The sequence below is a fragment of the Copadichromis virginalis genome, linkage group LG19 (genome assembly GCF_057382275.1).
Source record: "Copadichromis virginalis isolate Kocher_CV1m ecotype Utaka linkage group LG19, C_Virginalis_male_GT1.1, whole genome shotgun sequence".
NCBI classification, from domain to species: domain Eukaryota; kingdom Metazoa; phylum Chordata; class Actinopteri; order Cichliformes; family Cichlidae; genus Copadichromis; species Copadichromis virginalis.
The window spans coordinates 8,504,952-8,528,322 of NC_140636.1; the positions used below are offsets into that span (position 1 = coordinate 8,504,952).

General features: G+C 40.4%; 1 protein-coding gene across 2 annotated transcripts in view; it reads right to left on the bottom strand.

The window, feature by feature from the left end:
• The window catches only part of npas3 (neuronal PAS domain protein 3), a 363,595-nt gene that overhangs the window by 215,136 nt on the left and 125,088 nt on the right, over nt 1-23,371 (bottom strand). The window lies entirely within an intron of this gene.

Sequence of the window (23,371 nt, forward strand, 5' to 3'; positions counted from 1 at the left end):
CGCGCTCCCGCAGACGGCAATCACGATCACTGTCTAGCACAACACCTGGAGCTAAGAGAGCAAAACAATCACATGAGTGCGGCTGTTTGACTGAGGAAGAATAAAGTAGTCGAGGTAAGCCAATCATATGACCACTTAAAGACAAAGCAACAAGGTGATATATACCAGTTTTTAAATTGTGTTGATAGGCCACGTAAAACCAGAGTCATGATAAACAATATATACGCGGCATTTTTTCCTCAATAGTTTCGTCACGTTTACTGTCTAAGGACAGCGCAGCGAGCACTCTCTGCTTATGAGCAAAAAACCCCAAACAAACAAAAAAAAAACAGGGGAAGTGTTAGGAGTGACGTTTGTGACGTTTAGCGTGTTTGGAGTGTGTACCTAATGTGTTGTCTTGTGTAGTTAGTGTGTAGTGTTGTGGATAGTTTTGTGTTGTGTGTCAGAACAATGAGCTGACTGCTGTCTCCAGGTAGAAACAGGAGTGATACACCTGCTGCTGTCAGACCTGCAGGTATCAGGCTGTGATGTTCTCCTTTATAGTGGACAGAAATTATTTTTTTGGAGTGGCACAAATAATTTGTGTGGCATCTTATTGAATAAAGAACAGCTGATTGTTCTGTAAATAGTTTGAAATGGTTATTAAAAAAATCAAGGTAAAAGGTAAATTGATGCAAATAAGTTTGTTGTTTGCAAAACTTGTGCACAGGATTTTAAAATTGACCATTTATATTTGCATTTAAAGTTATGAAATATGATTCATTAAACATGTTTAGTGGTTGTTACAGTGAAAAATATAACTTTTTCTACTCTGATTTTATGTTTTTTGTCTGATTTTAGATCAATTGTGTTAATGCAGTATGTCAAAATGAAAACATAACTGTAAATTCAGACACGTGAGGTTGTGCTGAAAAGGATGATACCAAACAAGGCAAATAAACTGTTTTTAAAGGTGAAATGTAGAGGAAACATCAAAAGTAGTTAAAAATGGCCAATTACACGCTGGACCCCAGAGGGTTAAACGTTTTTTTAAAGTAACGCAATAGTTACTGCTCAAGTAAATAATTACTTTTAGAATATTGTAACTCAGTTACTAACTCAGTTACTTTTTTGATAACTATAATTAATTATAGTTGCCCAACACTGGTAATCATGTGTTACTGGAATAAAAAGCTTAATAAACATTCATAAGAGAAAAATGATAAATTATGCCCATAGATACAGTATGGTAACAAATATGGTGTGGTTTTAAAATGGTCTTCAAATAATGCTTTTACAGATACAGGAGCACTCGAAGACACACACAACACGTGTCCGCCACGGCCAGTTTCACCAACACTGCTTTAAACCTTTTTTTTTTTTTTTATCTTGAAGAAAAGGATGAGACATTTTAATTTCAAGTCACTTATATTATATTTCTATTGCACAAAATCACAACAACAGTCACCTCAAGACACTTTATACTGTAAGGTAAACACTATATAATCATAGAGACAACCCCAACAATCTGACAACCCTGCATGAGCAAGCACTTGGTGACAGTGAGAAGGAAAAACTCCCTTTTAACAGGAAGAAACCTCCAGGAGAACCAGGTTCAGGGGTAGGAAGTAGGACTGGGCGATATATCGAGTTTTTTAAAATATCAATATATTTTTATACGAGATATAAGATGTGACAATATCGTTTATATCGATATAATATATATTACGTTATAATTATACTTGTGGAGCCACAAGTTTGCCTCTCTTTCGTCCACTTTTGTCTCTATGCAACGTTACTCGGCCTCGCCTCTCTCCTTCACTGAACACAACTCCCCCTCCCCCATCGCTTCACCTGCAGGCAACGACACGATGGATACGGCAACGGACGGCGTCAACGTGTTAGCGAGCTAAGCGCGCTAATGACATACAGCCCCTGTGAACTGCATGGCCTAAAATCCTTTCATTTTCTCAAAAATCGACAGTGCGCCTTATGTATCAATTCTGGTTGTGCTTACTGACCGCGAACTGATTTTATGTGGTACACAGCGCTTAGCAATCTGTCAAAAAATGTTTTAGTACGACTTTGCAGCTGCACCGCTTGATGGATTGTCGGAGCATTACGGCTACCGTGGTCTGGAGCCTCGCGGAGTGATACGTACTGTGCTTCAACGTAATATTACCGTATTGTGTGTATATGGACCACAAATGGCACCTGTAAGAGATGTGGTTACAAAGAGGATTTCAAACTCCAGGCTGTCGGTCACGCAGTAGAACTTTTGGGAACAGAGCAGCTGTGAAATCTGTCTTTGTTATTATCCTCAGCGTCTGTTAGTTTACATTTTGACTGAACAGTTGTGAGCTTTTTGTTATGCACAAAAACAACATTGTTTTCTTTTATTTATTCATGTACATCTACGCTGTATGTTAATAAAAGTGCCTGTGTGACATCTGGGACACAGCTTTGACTAAGAACTCTCTTTTTGTTCTTACCTTTTGGCTTTAAAAAAATATCGAGATATATATCGTATATCGCCATCCAGCTAAAAAAACATTGAGATATGAATTTGGGATCATATCGCCCAGCCATCTACCTAGGGGTGAGGGAAGGGAGACAGGACACAAAAAACCTCTTTACACCTCTTCACCAATACAAGAGTAATGTTGCACAGAAGCTTACAAATTCATGACCATCACAAAAGAATATTATCAATTACTATCATTATTCTTGCTTGTTACACCCCTTAGGTTGCTTCCTTTGCTACATGACTGTGTGAAATCATGCAGCAGTGAGCTCAGAGTAACCAAAAAGAAATTACAGCACACTCTGTGCTCTCTGATTAAAGCCATGAGTGAAAGAAAAAAATGCAAAATTGGTGTCCTGTGTTAAAATTCCCTTTTTTGTAGACCCCAGTCTCCTCCCTACATTATTATAATTACTACAGCCACCAGAGGGGTTATCTTTTAGAAGTCACTTCACAATAAAACAACTGTTCATAATAACCAGTTTAAAGTCACTTCTTGGGGGCTGTCTGTCAGTTATATATTACCCATTTTAAAGTCTCTTAGCTCTTACCGCTTAACTTTATGACTTGTTGATTTCTTATTTTCTTTTGATTCCTATTTCCATATCAGGTAAGCTACTTGTGATGTATGCGACGCACACACACACACACACCGTTTATGCTCTTGATCACGTTTTTATTTATAATAACAATGCGCCGTGACAGCTCGTCCCGGTCCAGCCCGCCTCCCCCTCGACTCTGCCGTCACTATATAGACACACAGAAGGAAAACACTCATGGCACAATCGCCACGACCTGTGGCTCACCTGCCTCCCGGTACCACCCCCCTGAGCTCACCGCTCCACCCCTCCCCTAGGCTACGCCAGGGACCACCCCTCCGCCACACTACTGTAGCGCAATGCCCTTACTCCAAAGTTAGACTTTTACAGAAGATTGTCTCTGGCCCCTCTCTCCAGTTCAAACAGATTCTGGCCTGTGCCAAAGACAGCTGTTCTAATATGGTGACTGTCTGGTATAGCGACTGACACAGTAGCTTACTTTTTTGTAGCACCACAGCAGACATTTTGTCGATCTTAATGGTTGTAGGTCTAGTTTGTAGGTTCAGTGGTGTTTGCCTTTTGATATGGTAAATGGAAATAAACTAAGATTCCACACTAATTAGCATTTGCACATTCTTCTGGGGAGGGAAATCTAAACACTTTCACATTAAACTGTCACGTCTTCTTCAGTGAACGAAAGAAGGAAACTACACCAACAAAGATCACCCTCTTTGCTAATCCCATTTCCTCCCTCTTTCTCTACTTTTCTTCATATTAAAACTACACTTTAAAGCACCTTGCAATCTGTCTCTCTGTTTATTCCATAACTTTCTTTTCATTACTTTTCCTCTATCACTTTCCACCCTATTACTTTATATCAAAGAATGACTCTGTTTATTCTCTCCCTTTCCCCCTCTCTCTCACCCTTCAACAACAACAGTGACGACCATACTTTCCTGCAGCCTCTCATCATCATCGGACGCCGTTATGAATTAACTCGGCAATAAATCAGCTGCTAAAAACCTCTGTGGGCTTCCTGCCGGCAACACACACATACGCACACGCACAAAGACAGGAAGACAGGTGATTAATTTTTGCTGGAGCTAAAAAAAAAAAAAAGTGTGAGAGAAAAAGTGTCTGTGTGTGTGTGTGTGTGGGGGGGGGGGGGGGGGGTAAAGAGAAGAAGAGGGATGAGATGGAGGGATAGCGGACAAACACTTTAGAGGAGGAGGAGTTGTTTAGGGCTAGAGATGAAAAATGGATGTCATCTGGCAGAGAGTATAATTTTCATACTGTTTGTCATTTATTTATCAGGGGGAACAAATAGTAAATGGAAAGAAGAGGTTGACAAAATACAGTACTTTTTCAACGTATGTAATCACTCCCTTTCTAAAAAGTTGCATTTTATTGATTTTTTGACTTTTAGTATTATTTTTTAACATTGTAACACATTCTATTTATAGCATTTGAGGTACAGCACAGCACTTTACAGCTTAAATTAAATCATGAATGCTGTCAATTCAAACAGGTGCAAGCTGATGGCCTCATAAAAGAGCTTATCTCAATGCCAGTCCCATCAGCTGATGCCTCAGGTGATAGATTTCTACACTTCAAACAGGCAAATGTCACACAGAGAGCAGTATTTAACTTGCCTTGGCCTGCCCACAGCTGCAAGCTGCTTTGCAACACACCTTCACCCAAACTCATTCTTTCATGGTTCTGTATGACTTCATCAATTCCATTTTTATCTTTAATGCTTATTCGGTTTCATGCATGCTCTCCTGACCATCATCTTGACTATACAGAACCATAAAAGTAAGAAAGGAGAGGCTGAGAAAAAACATTACCATGCATATACAGTACTATAGCCTTTGATATAAGTCAGCTTTTGATGTATCACAGTTGCTGAAAACCAGTGCTACAGGCACGTTGTCACCATTTGTAACTCCAGCTATTAGTCAGCAGAGAAAAAGAGAAAAAAGGAAAATCCACTAAATGTTTTTGTGAGAAAAAAAACCCACTACATTTACTATATTTACGCACACAAATCTGTCCACTGTGTGTATGAAGTCAGCACTGACGGCTGCTGGGAAAGCGAGGTGCAGCCAGGCAGACGGAATTTATTTGTTCCGCAAACTTTGAAAGCATTATGTTGACGGACGACAAATATGTCTTCATGTCTGTCTGCTGTTTGCAGCTGTGCCTGTGTAGAATATGTGTGTGTGTGTGTGAGTGTGTGTGTCAGTGGACAAGGAGGTGTGTTTGACCTTGACTCAAACAGACATATTTATCATGTACCGGCTGAGTAGGTAAATGCAACACTTGTTGTGATCGGGGCACGTGTGTGTGTGTGTGTGCATGGAGATGCTTGGGTCTTATAAACATGAAATGAAACTGTGTCGTAAAGTTCAGCCGGGTGACTTGATGGTGTTTTAAAGAGCTTGTCACGGCAGGCGAGGTGTGCGTGTGTATGTGTGTGTGTCATGTCGTAAAGTTCAGCGAGGTGGGTCGATGGCTTTTTAAAGAACTTGTCAGCTGAAAGGAGGAGATATGTGTGTTTGTGTGTGTGTGTGTGTGAGAGAGAGAGAGAGAGCAAGAGGGCGTGTGTGCCTGACTATTTTAAGAGCATGTAAGCAGAGAGCACGCTGGGAAGGTCACTGAGTGGCTGAGGTTTAACTTTCAGGTCAACTGGAGGTCAAACTGGCTATCAGTCATGTCACAGGACAAACTGTTGCCAAGCAGATTTACTGTCTGATTTAATTGCAGGTGACAGTATTATAAGCAGAGATGTGTTGGTAGGATGCTTCGTCTCCCAATTCCATTTCAACCATCAGAAACTACTTATGTAAGTCCTGAAACAATACAAAGGGTAATTTCAACTTCAAAAGAACTAGACGTCCACATCAGAAGGTAGGTGTGTTGTGGTGGCAAAAGACTTTTGACCTATATGGCCAGAGTCTTGTCTGTGATGCTTTTAAAATGTAGCTTTCACTGTTTTGCCACGTTTAGGCATAGAGGCTGATGTTTAAAATTATTTGAAACCTCACTAATACGTTTCCATAACTTTAGTTTAGACAGGACATGAAGTGAAACTGAGCCAAGATACTGGCAGCTCGACTGATCTCCAGCTAGCCCAAATTAGCGCATGTTCCAGTAGATACCCTTCTCCATATTAAATTGACCAATTTCATGTGGATAAGACTGTTTAAGCTGCTTCCCTCTACAATCGCTGTTGCAGCTGCAAGCAACTTTCCAACCCACCCCTATGCAAATAATAGTCAGAAATATTTCCGATATTTCCAAGAGAGACCTGGTTATTAAAGGTGGTTACAGGGTACTTCTGAGCAGTTTCCTACCAGATCTGCATGGTTTTTCAAACCAGCATGGGACTATTTTCAAAACAGTATGAGACACTCAGACAAAATATAACATGCAAAAACCGAATAAAATATACGTAACACACCAAATGTTTCTTATTGTGTTGTGTCACTATATTCCTCAGAGACCAAAGTTTATTTTATGCCTGCAATCATTTGATTGAACAGAAATCCATTTTTTGTTCCATTTATATTTCACAATATAAACCCTGCTTAATTTTTCTGCTCTTGTCTGATATCTGAGTATCTGTTTACATGATCAGCTCATCCATCTGCAGAGGCCAAACTGAGAGGAAGAATATTGCAGCATGCACTTCACAAAAATAACATCCACACAGGAATGTCTCTGATGAGATAAAGAGAAACACAGCGAGCAATATGAAAATAAAGAGATGAAGGCAGGAGATAAATGATTCAGGAGCGCCATGAGGTAGACAACAGGGAAATCTGGGGAGGTTTGAGGTCCTGACCACTGATAGCCATCACAGACAACCGATAGAAATCTTTTTTATATATAAATAAACACACACACGTACGATGGGTGTTAAGTTTAACACTATGCAAATGTAAGTTTGGTTCAAATGGACATTGTATAACAATTTTAAATTAATCTGTTTGTTGTTGTTTTTTTCAAATTGATTTAAAAACAATAAGAATGCCAGTAATTACAAAAATGGTAAATATCAGCCCTAGTACCGTATTTTCCACACTATAAGACGCACTTAAAATCCTTTAATTTTCTCAAAAATTGACAGTGCACCTTATAATCCGGTGCGCCTTATGTATGAATTTTGGTTGTGCTTACTGACCTTGAACTGATTTTATGTGCTACACGGTGCTCAAAAATCTGTCAGAAAATGTTTCACTATAACTTTGGTAAGCTATGAAGGCACACTGCTTGATGGATTGTCAGAGCATTGCGGCTACCGTAGTCAGGAGCCTCGCAGAGTAATCTGGGTCCAAAACTCCGTTCACTTCAGGTCCCAAAGTCAAAACGAACACTCCGACATCACTGAGAGTCAAAAACTGTCTAAATTTTTTCATCTTTAATAAAATGATTAGCGTTGTTGTTTTACCAGGTGTAACAATTGAGTTTAACATCCAGGCATCCATGAAAACAGAATTTATTCAATTTAACGGAGTTAGAAGTTAGCAGGAAGTTAGTTTGCTAGTTTCCACCTAAACATGATCTGACTGAGAGATTTCTGAAAAAATTAAAACGTACAGCTCTGCTGTCACTTCTAACATAAATGAAGACAGGAAACTAAACAGCAGTGATTTTTGTAGGGTTACTGAAGTTGGACTAGCTGGTATATAATGATGTACTACGTGATCGCTAGGGACACAGCTATGTTAGCATAACATAAACACAGTGAAGCTGGAGGGCGAATGCTAACTTTTTTTCCACTCGATAAAAGTTAACGGGATGGTTTCCAAAGGTTAGGGACAAATGCAATTGCATGGCTGGATTCTGTAAACGGATCAAACTAAAGTCAGGAGAACAACTGAGATAATCCATCCACAATACGAGGTTAGTCATTAATATACTGCAACAACATGGGAATAGATCAGCTGCGAGAGAATTCAACATTAATGAATCAATGGTACTGAAGTGGAGGAAGCAAGAAGAATGAGTTGAGTAAAGTTTGACTTATCTGACTGTTTAGTTTCGCTTAATGCGCCTCATACCCCGGTGCGCTCATGAATGGAAACAGACCCGTTCATCTACAGTGCGCTACGGTAATCAGCCGGGCATTGGACAATCCCCATATATCTGATTCTTACTACTTCCTAATACTGGTTCAGTTTGTGGAGGTTGCCAATGTCATTGTGTTTTATTATTTGACTTTAAAGTACACTCAGAACATGTTCCTAAATAAAGTTGTATTTAACAAAACAAATGCAAACATACTGCATGGTACATACTGCATACTGCAATTGCAGAATTTAGAGGATTGGTAGGAGATCAGTGGGGTTTAAGGTGTGATGAGGCCATGCTGGTCTTCTGGAAATTTATTAGACTTAGTCTAAGGCAGGGGTGGGAAACTCCAGGTCACCCTGGGTCAACACACCTAAATCAAGTGATTAGTTCATTACCAGGCCTCTGGAGAACTTGAAGACATGTTGAGGATGTAATTTAGCCATTTAAATCAGCTGTGTTGGATCAAGGACACATCTAAAACCTGCAGGACACCGGCTATTGTGGCCTGGAGTTGCCCACCCCTGGTCTAAGGCCTTAGTCTGGGGCGTAGAGACTAAGGCCAGCAAGATTCTCCCTTGGCAATCTTGCTAGTTGGTGAGTGGTTGCTGCAAAAAAACCCCAATTTATCAGAAACTAATAATATCTTTCTAAAGTAAAGGTATTCCTATCTAACACGTTTCAAATGACGCAACTTTTGTGATGAACGGGAATGTTCGCCATTTTCTGATTTTCAGTATATTGTGAGTATTTGGAGACAAGTTGGAGTCTTCCACTCAAACTGCTAGTGACCAAAGCAATGGAAGGAGATTTCCAGTGCAGCACCATATTTGTTTATTTGGGGGTTTTTTTACAACCAGTTTCACTCTTGTGACTGCCAGAAAGATCCAGCAGCCATTTGCCAACCAGTCACTGAACACACATTTTCACCAAGCAACTGCTTGCATGAAAGCAGGTTGTGAGCAACCACTCTCAGCCGGTTGGAGAATAATATCTTCAACCCAGCTGCAGTGCCCATTCTGCGTCAGGTTACAAAAATCAAGAGGTGCGCTACCGTCTGAAGTGAGTCAAAACAGTGTTCTGCTGTGCAACAGGGCCGTAAAACGAACTAAGATCAAAAACTATTTTAGAATGTAATGAAAAAAATATCACTTTGTATGGATTACAAAGTAATATGCTTAGTATCAGGTAGCAAGTGACTCGAAACTTTAATTACATATAGTAATTGCTAAATGTATGTGTAGTGAAGAATTCACTCAAAACATCTGATTTAGTAAGTTATAGTGTGTTGGAAATAGCTGCTGTTTTTTAGGGTTTAAATGATCAAATTCTGACATATTATTTAAAAGGGCCAAAAATAGAGAAAGAATATGAATGAGGGACCAAAAAGGAAGGAGAGAAAGAGAGGGAGTAATAAAGCTAAAGAAAAGAAAGAGCTCTGTCTCCTTCTCATCCTTATCTATTTAATCTTACTGTCCCTCTGTCCTCTGACAGTCTCTCTCTGTTCCTCTTGTTCCTCTCTCTTCTCCCTCATCTTTCAATTCAGCCATTCAGGTGACCCACAGCCGAGGTTCCACCCCGTCAACTCAGGCGAGGACGAGAACACACACACACACGCGCGCGCGCGCACGTGCATGCATGCACGCAAGCACAAAAGGCCCTTCAGGAGGAGGGTAATTGCTTCCATTGCGATGGGAAAGGAAGGCAGAGAACAAGTGTCACTTTGGATTAAGCCCCGCCTGCTGACACAGCCATGGTGGTGAAACCCCTGCTCGCTATGTGTGCATGTGCGTGTGATCACTGATCAGGGGACTGAGTGCCAAATCCAATCTACCTACTGAGAGAGAGAGAGAGAGAGAGGAGGGAGGGGGAAAAGAGGTTGAAAGAAAGGCAGAAAAGGAAACTGAATATAAAGAGATATATGAAATACATTAAAGGGAGTAAACAGAAGAAAAAGAGTAGAAGGAGGAGTAGGAGTAGCGATAAGATGATGTCAAAAGGGGATAAAAGACCCAAACCCAAACTCTTATTAATAGAGGGGGAGAAGAAGGGCAAAAATGAATTAAAGAGGAGAAATAATGAAATAAGCAATAGGGCAACAATTTAGGTAGAATAATTTTCTGATAAATATTTAGTATCAAGTACAGGGAGGAAAAGATTCAGTGACCATACTGATTACGAAGATACAATAACCATGTCGTCTGCAGAATTAAAACTAAAAAATTAAGGGATTAAAACTTGCTGTGACTTTGTGTGTGTCTGTGGCTGGGTGAGTGAGATGATGGTGTGGAGGAAGGGGGCCTAAAAATGATTTTTCTGCGTATGTTTGCACATATGTATACCCAACAACCAACCATTACGTGTTTAGTTAGTCCTGTTGTGAGCAAACAACAGAATGCAGCTCACTGTGTTTGTGTTGGTGTGTAGAGGCACTATGAAAACATGAACAACAAGAAAGAAGGAGAGAGAGAAAAATGCATGGAACAAGGTGAACTTAGGAAAACACTCTCATGTGCAATCATTGTGTATTATTTCAATTCTATTCTATTTTATTTATACAGCACCAAATCACAACAACTGTTGCCTCAAGGCGCTTTAAAGTGTAACATAAAGACTTTTCAGTAATGCAGAGAAAACAGAGAAAATCCCAACAATTATGTGAGCCCTTATGAGCAAGCTCTTTGGCGACAGTGGGAAGGAAAAACTCCCTTTTAACAGGAAGAAACCTCCAGCAGAACCAGGGTCAGGGAGGGGCGGCCATCTGCTGCAACTGGTTGGCGGTGAGGTGAGGAAAATGCGGTGGCATTATGGATGGGTTGCAGGCTTATCCACAAAGGTTGTGCCCCCTCAGTTGAATTCTAGTGGCATCTTTTTAGCGCTAAAAGTTAAATTGAGTCAATGAAAAGGATTAAAAAACACATTACTAATACGTTTATGCAGTAACAAAGAGGCTCTGTGTCTCTCATTTGTTTGGGCTATGTGCAATCATGTGTGAATGGACAAAGTCTAGGTAACAGTATTAATGCACTCTCACCTATTCTCCTGTTTTTTCAATGTTATTATTATTTTTTTGAATAAGTGCCTTCTCTCGCTGGTATGCCAGATACATATACCAACACAGCTTGGCTTTTCTGCCATTGCCACAAAGTCAGTGTAGTGATAGCAGATTATACTATTACATGGAATGAAACATTTAAAGATTAACCTCCCACTTCCTTCTTTTTAGTATAAACCCTGCATTATCTTTTTGAATAAACTTTATTCATCTATTAATGCACAAACAGAGTGGAGGATTTGTTTTTATGTCCATGGTTTGCTCTCCAAATGGTCACCAGTTAAATGGCCCGTATAGTGAGCAGACAATCCACACTGTCTGGCTGCTGGAAGTTAATGCAGTAATATAAAAGCTCACTAAAAATCCAATAGTTTTTCCTGGTTTTAAAGGCTACTGCCCTACTAGCATACTATATCATACAGACAACTGCCAGTTCGCAGATCACACCATGCTCATGAATTTGATTTGAGTAGTGTAAGTATATAGCCATATTTTTTTACTCAATACTAAAACAGGACAGATACATTTAGCATCGCACACCTCCCTTTAAAACACTCGACAGTGACATAATAGCAGCAATGCATAAAGAGTTTTCCAGAAATACAAGATTATCAAGTCAATCTTAGCTCTTAAAGTATCTTATCATATATACTTTCTGCATACCGCTCGATTTTATTGTTTGAGGTATATTAAAAAAATAGATAGCAATGATGCCTCTATGAAGATACCCTGGCTTTACCTCCTACAGCTAAATACACACACACAGCATCATTTAATCATTCTCCACTAAGATTCTGTCAATGGAGGGATCAACATGAATTCCAACAGAGAAGTGGTGCTACATCTTACTATCCTAGAAAGAAATTGTAACAGTGGGAAGAGTAAGCATAAGAAGAAGAGAGATATGGCAAGAATCGAAATAGCAAAGCAGCAGGAGCAGCATGAAAAAGATAACTATTAAAAACATTTAAAAAAAATTATGGTTTAATTTCTGGAGAGGCTTGATTTCATAAAACAAAAACTTAAGAAACACTATGACTCGTTTAATCATACTTCATTTTAATCTTCAGAAAACTAGTATTGTGTCAAATTTTGAATGCAGACACAAATGTTGTTTATGGTATACATTTACATTTACTGTTCAGATAAGCTTGCATTTGTTAACCAGAAAACAATAAACAAATACAAAAAATATGCATTTCTCTGCAATACACTATTCTTTATGATGATACTGGTAGTTAGTTTGGCTTCATTTAATTTTTCTCTCTAGAATATGTTCTATGGATTGATTCACGCGATAGGTGTCTGTGATGGAAGGAAGAGAGACTCAATGATCTTCTCAGCTGTTCTCACTATTAGTTTTAGGGTATTGCAATCTGATACAGTGCAGCTACCATACCAGACAGTGATGCAGCTGCTCAGGACGGTGGTGAGAATGGATGGTGGGAGAGGGGCTTTTCTTAGCATCTGCAGGAAGTAGAGACGCTGTTGGGCCTTTTTTAGTTATGGAGCTGGTGTTGAGGGACCAGGAGAGGTTCTCCGCCAGGTGAACACCAAGGAATTTGATGCTCTTGACGACCTCCACAGAGGATCCATCGATGTTAAGTGGAAAGTGATCTCTGTGCTCGACTGAAGTCAACAATCATCTCTTTTGTTTTGTCCACATTTAGAGACAGGTTGTTGACTCTACACCAGTCTGTTAGCAGTTGCACCTCCACTCTGTATGCTGACTCATCATTCTTGCTGATGAGACCCACCACAGTCATTTCATTGGCGAGCTTGACTGAGCAGGACTCGACTGTGCAGCATGACTTGCTGCACAGTCATGAGTCAGCAGACTAAAGAGCAGTGGGCTGAGCACACAGCCCTGAGGAGCTCTCGAAGCACTTCATCATGATGGGTGTGAGTGCAACGGGACATTAGTCACTGAGGCAGGAGACTGAGAACTTCTTTGGCACAGGAACAATGGTGGTGGCCCTAAGGCATGTTGGGACAACAGCAGTGCTCAAGGAGAGGTTGAAGATGTCAGTGACATCTGTCTGGTGGTCTGCACATTCTCTGAGCACTCTCCCAGGGATCTTTTCTTCACCAACATGTCATTCTGAACATTAAACCGTGCATAGAAGTTGTTCAGCTGTTCAGCTCATCTGGTAGGGAGGCATCACTATCTCAGGCAGATGTTATCTTCCTGTAGCAGGTGATGGCCTGGATGCCCTGCCACATCTACCGCGTGTCGCCGCTGTAGATTCTTCTGCCATGCACGTGCTTCACTGCTCTGATGGGTTGAGACAGTTTGTCCCTCGCTCGAACATCCCACGGAGGACTGTTCAAGCGATCATTCAGAAATGGAAGGAGTATGGCACAACTGTAAACCTACCAAGACAAGGCCGTCCACCTAAACTCACAGGCCGAACAAGGAGAGCGCTGATCAGAAATGCAGCCAAGAGGCCTATGGTGACTCTGGATGAGCTGCAGAGATCTACAGCTCAGGTGGGGGAATCTGTCCATAGGACAACTATTAGTCGTGCACTGCACAAAGTTGGCCTTTATGGAAGAGTGGCAAGAAGAAAGCCATTGTTAACAGAAAACCATAAGAAGTCCCGTTTGCAGTTTGCTACAAGCCATGTGGGGGACACAGCAAACATGTGGAAGAAGGTGCTCTGGTCAGATGAGACCAAAATGGAACTTTTTGGCCAAAATGCAAAATGCTATGTGTGGCGGAAAACTAACACTGCACATCACTCTGAACACACCATCCCCACTGTCATATATGGTGGTGGCAGCATCATGCTCTGGGGGGGCTTCTTTTCAGCAGGGACAGGGAAGCTGGTCAGAGTTGATGGGAAGACAGATGGAGCCAAATACAGGGCAGTCTTGGAAGAAAACCTCTTGGAGTCTTCAAGAGACTTGAGACTGGGGCGGAGGTTCACTTTCCTTGTGCTTCCTTGTGCAACGCTTTTGGCAACCTGTCCATCGGCCATCAGCATCAGACAACGCCGAAGACTAGAGGGCTTGTTTCCATAGCAACCACAGGATGCACAGCACTTCCAGCAGTTCCTGCTGAGTTTTGTATGATGCTTGTAATTTAGGAGAGTTTGCCGTTGGTAAACACAGCCACCGCTTGTTCTGGTGTCCATGTGGCTCAGAAGTCCCAATGAAACATGTTTATATCATACTGTTAAGTATGACATGTTAAGTCTATTTGGAAACATGTCTGTCCTTTACATAGAGATTCATCCTGTCACCTCCCAATGAGCAAGATATTTTAAAGTTTTCACACTTTTCTATTTTAGCAACAGTTTGATACATGTTTAAATATTTCCACAGACTGTAAAGACAAACCATTGTATGTTTATTCTATATATTTTTTTGTAAATGGTCTGGTTCTTATGTAGCGGTTTTCTACTCTGAGCACTCAAAGCACTTTACACAACTCGCTCATTTGACCAATCACTTTTTAGTGCTATCTAGCTAACATTCATACACACATCCACACTCGGATGGATGCATCGGAGCTCAACCCAGGGTTAGTATCTTTCCCAAGGATATTTGGCATGCAGACTGGAGCGGACTAGGATCGAACCACCAGCCTTCCGGTTAATAGATGACTTGCTCTACCACCTAAGCAGGTCATTTGCAGCATTCTGTTTGAGTTTGCAGATACATTTCTTACTTTTACAAACAAGCTTTAGTAATGTGCATGCCATCATATATTGTCCGCGATGAACACCTTTTATGACAGCCTTATCGTAATGCTTTTTATCTCCTTTTGTCTTTAAAATGGAAAATTGCATTTGCATTTGATAATCCCTAAAAATGCAGATTTGAAAAAAAGGGACTTAATATGTATTTTGTCAAATAAAACAGCAACCATATTCACACTGAATTATTGAGTTTATATACATAATATATTACATTTCGTAATATATTATGTATAGATTTTTAAAACCCGTTAATTTCCACTGTCATTTAGCCAATGATATCATTTATTCAATGAATGTTTATAATGTCCATTTTAGCTTCCAGACATTTAGTCATTTAATTTGACAACAGCAGTTATCTCCTTTTGAAGTAAACTTTAATGCGTCCATTCATTAATGCACAGCACAGCACAATTAAGCAAAGCTCATATGACTAATATGATAATGAACCTTATGGGGTAATAATGTGAATTTTATGGATATGAGTTGAGCGTATTAATTACTAAAGATGAATGGTTACGAGAATTAATCACAAAATCCAACTTACATAAATGCAGGGTAGCAAATTACAACGAGGCATCTTGTAAGAAACAGAGTTTTCAGTGTCAACCATTAATAAAAACAAAACAAATACACCCAAACTAAACACATTAATGAACACGGCCTCTATAATTCATGTTGGAAAATCAATCAGGTGCTGCTTGGGTATCATATTTCAGTTTAATCTGCCAGCTGAAGGAAAATAACAAACGATTTTCTTTAGTGGTGTTCCTGCCATTCATGTAAGGCTTCATCCATAGTACCGTCTATGGAGTTATGACTCAGATTAGTTACATCTAAATATAGTGGTATTTATCGAGTAGATATCACTTTATACCCACTCCATAGGCTAGTAGGCTGGAGTATACTACAGCATCACAAAATATTTCCAATACTCAAGTTCACAAAGCCAGTATGAGCAGAAAATTAAGGGTGTAGAGGTCTGTGTTGTTGATGGGCATGTAACATGTCTATCTGTATGACATTAAACGTGTATCCTCCCGCAAACCTTCAAATAAAGCATTTAGTTGCTTAGTGTTGTTATAGATGGATGGCAAAGAATGTGAATTGAGATTTTACAGAATTCTCCAATACCACCTTTTTATCTGGGACCTTTGTGCCACTTTCAAAACTGGTCATTTTATTTTATGCCTGCAGTAGATTCTGAATTGATAATGTGGGTTTATTTTCTTATCCTGTACCAAGTAAATATTTTCCTTATAGCATTTATAAAAGTTATAAAAGTTCAATTAACCCTCTCAAGGTAGGCGTTGCCGATTTGCAACAGTTAAAAAACTAACAACCTGATTACCCCACATACATATTTTATGAGTTTTTTTTACTCAGAGGTACCACTGCAGGACTTGGTTGTGCATTAGCAACAAAAAGTTTAATTTGAGCCTGAGAGGGTTAAATTACACATTGGACTGTACAGGACACAAACTCATCTGTAGATAGTCATATGAAAAACTAAGAAAACCCTTACTGTTTCCACAGAAATCATGAAGGTAAACAACACCTGCTAATTCAATGCACTCGATTAACTGATCATCAGCTAGGTTTTGGCATTTTGCTGGTTTGGAGCATTTGGGTGTGAATTAACAAAATCCCGAAATGTTCCCAGGAGCAGACGTCCCACCAAATTCACCCCGAGGTCAGAGAAATTTCACAAAGAGCTACATCTCAGACTGCACAAGCCACAGTTATTGGATTAAATGTTAAAGTTCATGAGAGTACAACTAGAAAAATGCATCTTTCACCATCTTACAATGCTCTGATTGCAGCCATTTCCCCAACTCTCTGTGAATGGCATTCATGTCCATTGATCAATGGTCTCTGATCAGTGGTTGTTGATCAATGGTCATGACAATTTGCATATTAGTGGTCAAGAAACTGACCTCACAGCCCATTGTTCATTCAGTGGGCTAGTTTCAGTCGTTGTGCAAAGGTGCTATTTATAAAGTTGGGGAAACTTGAGACTGAAGAAGCCCCACTGAAAACGTTACGTTCAGATGAACAGAATCAACTTTTTGTGATTTCTTTACGTGGATGATTGAGCATGCATCAAGACAAAGAATGTTGCAATGGCACAGTTAAAACCACAAGCCAACTGAAATAAGTGAACTGTGCATAAAACAATACCCATGAGACTACATTATCTTCTTCATATGGCTGTAAATGCAAAAACAATACTGTTTCCCAAGTACGTTTAAAGACAGAGTCTATATGTGGCATATAGACTATGTTGCTCCTACATACTGGCACATTGTCTCGGACAGACAATGTGCCAGTGTGTAGGAGCAACATGAGAGTTACCAGCAGGTGGTTAGAGTAGATGGTAGCAGTACAAACTACTCAACTCTCACAGCACAGACCAAGTTAGGTTTGCTGCCACACTCATCTCTGTGGAAAGGTTTGGGCAAGGTTTAGGTTTATCGATTTCATCGATTTCAAGGATTTCACTGATCTCACTGATTTTTACTGAATGGAATGCTTGAATAAAAGCAAAAGGAGTATTCAGAAGATCAACAAATGAAGAAAATCTAACTTAAACAATGAGGTTATTGATTGACAGGGAAGAGCAGACCACAGATACTGAAGGGCAGTGCCAGGGATGATGAAAGAGGGATGCAAGAAGAGGAGAAGGGCGAAGCAGCTGCACGGGAAAGTTTAATCATCTTCACCTTTACCTCCTCTGACCTTGCCCTCTCCCATTCTCTCTTTTTCTTCTTTGCTGTGATCTTTCTTTCTCTTCTTTTGAGATTTGTTGTTTTCCTCTCACTTTCCTTTCTGCCTGCTCCTGTCACCTACATTTCATTTCTCCCATTGCACCACCCTCTTTTCACTTTCTTCTTTCTGCTCAGCACCATTTACCCTCCGCATCCATGCTTTTTCCTCATCTCTTCCTTCCTTTTCTTCTGTCTTTTCCTTCCCTCTCCCTTACTTCATCTTCTTTCTTCTCTTTCCACCCCCCGTCTCCCCCCAGCACTTTTCTTTCCCCATCTCTCCTCTCATGCTCGCCTTTGTCTCAATCCTATTTTCTTCTTTCCCTTTCGCTCATATTTCCATCCTCCTTCTCATCTCCCTTTCCTCGTTCTATCTCCCCTTTTCGCCTACAGTATGTCCTTACCTCCTCTCCTTTATTCTCCCCATATCCACATGTCCTCCCGTTACTCCTCCCCTCTCCTCCTCCTCCTCCTCCCTGGAATCAGTGGTGTGGAACAGTTCAGTATTAGCTCTGAAATTAGCAGCAGTCCCTCGTTAAAGACTTGGCAGGAGCGCACACACACACACACACACACACACACACACACACACACACACACACACACAGTAGGCAGTGTTAATGGTATAAAAGCTGCTGCCACCTCGGAGACACAAAATTACTTGAGCCCCTATTTCTCTTCATGTCTTTATCATTTCTTTTTTTTTTCTCGTACAGCAATCTGTCTGCCTCTTCCTCTCATCTCCTCTTTTCTTTTCCTCCATCGCTCTCTCTCATCTCCATCACTTCCCCGCTCACTTCCTGTATCTCTCCTTGTCCTCCTATAACCTTCAAACAAAGAGACAACTCTCTCTCTTTCTCTCTCCTCCTCCTCTCTGGCCGACAGCCAGCAGACAGTGAATGAGTCTTCCTCCCCTGACAATCTCCATCATCATCCTCTTTCTTTTCTTTTTCTCTCTCCTTCTACTCTTTTTCACACACCTCCTTCCCCCTTTCCTTTTAATATCTCTATTCTTGCCATTTTTTCCTTTCCTAATACCTTACCACCTTAAACCATTCCTTCCTTCCTTTCGGTCCTCTAGAATTGGCTTTTCTTGTCTCTCCAAAGTTTCTCGACATTCTTTTAAATATTTTTTTGATTGCAGCCATGGCCTTTGTCTTCTCTTTTCTGCTCATCTGTCTTATCTTTCCAGCCCTCTCACCTATCTCCTAACTTCCACTGCTACCACTTGCTTGCCCCCTCATGTGACGCTCCCTTATGCGAGACTCTTATTGGCAATGTCTTCTAAAGGCATTCTAATGAAAATTATTTATAACACTAGTTCCTGATCTGTTGCTGCGTAAGATTTTCTTAGGTTGAATGTTTATTTTTGATTAGAGTGCCAAGAGAACTGAAACAGATGCACTGGCATTGAAATACAAAGGTACTATAAAGTACTCTTCTCAGAGTAGAGCATGAACTTTCCTCATTATATTCAAAGAAATGTATTTTGCCCCTTGGTTTCCCCATCGCTTTTCATGAATTTGATCATTTTTAGATAATTTCCACATGACATTATTGCTCAAGTGGAATCACACTCACACATGCGTGCACGCACACACACACACAGCAGTGTGGTGTAGATAACAACACGGTTGCATTGCTGGCCAAGGCAGAGTCAGGACCCGACAGAGGGATGCCTGTGTGTGTTTACGTGTGTGCCATACGTGCTTGAGGTGTTTATGTACTTGTATGTGTGTGTGTGTGTGTGTGTGTGTGTGTGTGTGTGAGAATGAGAATGAGAAGCAAAGAGGTATTTTGGCAGAATATCGCACGCACACACACGCGGAGTGTGGGGTAACCTCTCCACAGGCCTCTGAGCTCTACAGCGTTAATTAGTTTGGCACTGGAGTCAGAACAACATACCTTTGGCCTACAACACTCCCCTACATGCACGCACATGTGCAGCCAAACACACACACACACAATCACATCTATACGGCACTACAAAGAAACAAGAAAGTGTTGCACGCTGTTCCTGATGTGAAGCTGGAGAACATATACGCCCACACAACTATCATAGATGGCTGCATTCCACTGCCTGCTTCTGTGGACGATGGGTTCCTACCACAGCTTGCTGGGATACTTTCTCTGCTATTTCAAATTAACATGCTGGTGAAAGGGATGTTTGTTTAGGCATTGCAGTAGTGAAAAAAAGACCTAACTCTGGAGATAAGCTGAGAGCAGACTCTCAGAAGAGGAAGGGTTTGCAGCCGATGTTATCATGTTATACAATCATGGCTGAAATAGCAGAAAGATGCAGAAGAAGAAAAGGTGATACGAACACAAATAAACAATTACATTGAATTGAAAATTGACCCTTTTCCTCTTCTTTGATCTTTTGAGAAAAACTTTCCACCTTATTTTGCTACATATATTTGGAAATATGAAACCAAATGTATCCATTAAAGTAAAATAAAAAAATAACACTCTTGCTTATATTTTTTATTTTCTGCCAAAAAGCAAATGTGACTAAAGGTTTGGGAATCACATACAGAACCGTCAAAAACCCAGACAGGACCCTCTGATCTAACCTAATCTAACGACACAGATCACTACTTCTCAAATAAAGTCATACTAAAACTGCAGGTACACAAAAGTACACCTGGACCCCGCCCTGCAACCATCTCATTTGCCTGCCGAGTAACGCAAACGCAAAGAGACACAAACAGACACACATCTGTTGGGTGCCACCCTGCCAGCATCCCCGGCAGTGATTGATCAAAGCAGGTTACAGCAGCCTGGTGCTGAGGCCAGGCTGCAAACCACACACACACACACACACACACACACACACACACACACACACACACACACACACACACACACACACACACACACACACACACAATAAGGTTGCCTTCATTCATTTTAGATGAGCTGTCTTTTCCTCTTTTCTTTCTTTATTCTAATTTATTTTGATTTTGATAAAATGCTAGAAAACAGCAGCAATTTTCATTCTTGACAACCAAAATCAAACTCTCTCAACGCAACTCTAATCTGGTGTGGTGGGCTTTTGACCAATTTTTAACTGCAGGGAAAATAATTTGTATAAATTCTGCCCAATGCAATTAATCAGTGTCTGAACAGTCCATGCAAAGAAGTTATGGTTCCACTGACTTCAGTAACTAAAACAGTCCTGACTCAGCTTGTAGATGGTTTGGGAACTTATATGGAAAAGTAAAATCAGAGTCCCAACAAGTTAGGGAACCTGGTATCGTGAAAACACACACACACACACACACACACACACACACACACACACACACACACACACACACACACACACACACACACACACACACACACACACACACACTATTGGCTTCAGGCTGTTTTTCTACAGCAACCTAAAGGACATCTGCCTTACGTCCTTAACAATGCACCAGCTCCCAGCTTGTGGTTTACAGTCTAAAAGTGGACTGCTGGCAAGTTGTAGTCACATTACACATTGTGACATATCACCTCTCACAGTAACATATTTAACTTACAATCATCCAGGAGCTGCATACTGACAAAAACAGCAGTTATTATATTTCAGTTGAAACTTCCAATATAGGTCAATTTAGGGTAATCTGCATGGCAAGCTCAAGATGGACAGACATTATAGAAAATGATCAAACAATCTTCTTTGAGTAAGCACTTGGCAACAGTAAGAAGACCGAAACAAGAACAGCAAGTGTTGCCACTTGGCAACCAGCTGGGTAACCCCTTCAGGCACTTGTTTGGAGAGTTATTTTGAAAGCTCTGTTGAATAAGACAGATCCATACTTTGATTTGAATGTTCACCGGGATATTTAAAAAATGTATAATTATAGAAAAATCTGTAAGAAAAAAAAAATAGGACTTCTTCAAAATGTAGTGACTTTGTTCCAAAAAAGAAAAAACTCATACACACCAAATATGATTTATATTCTCTTGCTGCAGTCCTTCAACTCGAGCTTCTAACTGTACAGTTCATGCCACTAATCGATCCCTGCTCTGTTGTTCATGTGAGCCTTGAATATTTTAAACTAATATTGACATCCCGAATTAAAAGTTTAAATCCCACATTGAATGTTAAACACTGATATAAAAACGTGCACAGCACCCAAACGGCAATACATCATACCTAAATGTTTATCATCAAATGTCAAGTCGAGTCTGTCTTTTTCTACCCGGACACACCGCTCTCTTTGTATTTTCCAGAGTTCCTCTCTTGCTCCGTGTGTGTGTGTCTTTGTGTGTCGTCCTCTCTGCCAGAGATCTTGTTTGTACAAAGCAACAGAAAGATGAATAATTGATGCTGGACGCAGTTCACAGCACGCTCTCTCTCTCACTCCAGCCATCCTACACCTCACTTTCCCATACTTGCTAACTTCCCCTCCTGTTATTGTTATTGTTGTTATTGCCAGTGTCAATAATCATAAAAAAATAAAATAAAAAAGAAATAGCAAAAACACACACGCCAGGTTAGCTTCAAGAGAACAGAAGGGAGAAAGGTGATTGGTCCACAGCCATGTAAACCCATACACACATTCCTGCTGTATATGAGACCACGGGAATATCAAAGTATCATAAATCACAAAGCAGGACAGATATACACATGTGTAATGTGTGCGACCGCTCTTTATGCAAACAGATTGATAGTACTTGCTGTACTGTTGTTCTATGACAACCCACATAATATTGGGGCAGCTAATTCAGAACCAGCTAGAAGCACTAAGTAAAGGAAACTGTTACATTAACTAGAGAGCTGATGTGGAGACCAATATATATTTTGAAATATTTCCATCCATCCATGGGAAATGGACTGATGCTTATATAGCACTTTTCTACTTTCTCGGAGTACTGAAAGCACAACCCAATCACGTTCTCCAGGAATACTGCAGACTGGAGGAGCCAGGGATCAAACCACCAACCTTGCGACCAGTAGGAGACCTGCTCTACCTCCTGAGCTACAGCCACTCCGTCCGTCTGTCCATCCATCCATCTTCTGTTGTTTATTTAGGTTTGGGTGGTCGGGGCCAGCATCAGACAATTAGAAAGTTAAAAGTCAGCTAAACTACACAATTGAACAGATAAATAGCTTGTGTGTGTGACTAGGTAAAAAACTAGTTGGAGATCTAGCCCTTGTTGTAAGAGACCTGGGGTTTAACACAGCACAGATCACCTAATCCCTGCATAAAGGCCAGCAGATGCATTTCTACACATTCAACTGGCAGATCTCTATTTGAACTGCTGAAGTCTGCCAACAGTTACTAGGCATCAGCAAGCCACTTTGCAACCCACCTCCATCCCAGCTTCATATCCACCTTTCATTATGTGTCTGACTTAATCAGTATTATATTTTTTGTCAATGATACTAATAGATGTAGGAAGGAAAACATATTAAAAACAATGTGGCAACATAAATGAAAGCAATTGGCAGAGCCAAGGGATCGCAACACCAACCCTCCAATTAGGCAAAGACCTATTCTATTTCCTGGACCACAGCCACCACAACAATGCAGTTGGCAATACAATCGATGTTGACATAAACAGCACAAGTCATAAAGCAAAAAGTAACAAAATATGTAAGAATAAGTATAATGTAAGAAGAGGAAAGAAAGGGAAACGTAATATAAAAAGGCATGAAGGAGAGTGGTACATGAGGAGGCAGTGAGATATGAAGGAATGAAGAGGAAAATTAGTGTGAGGAATATATTGGAGAG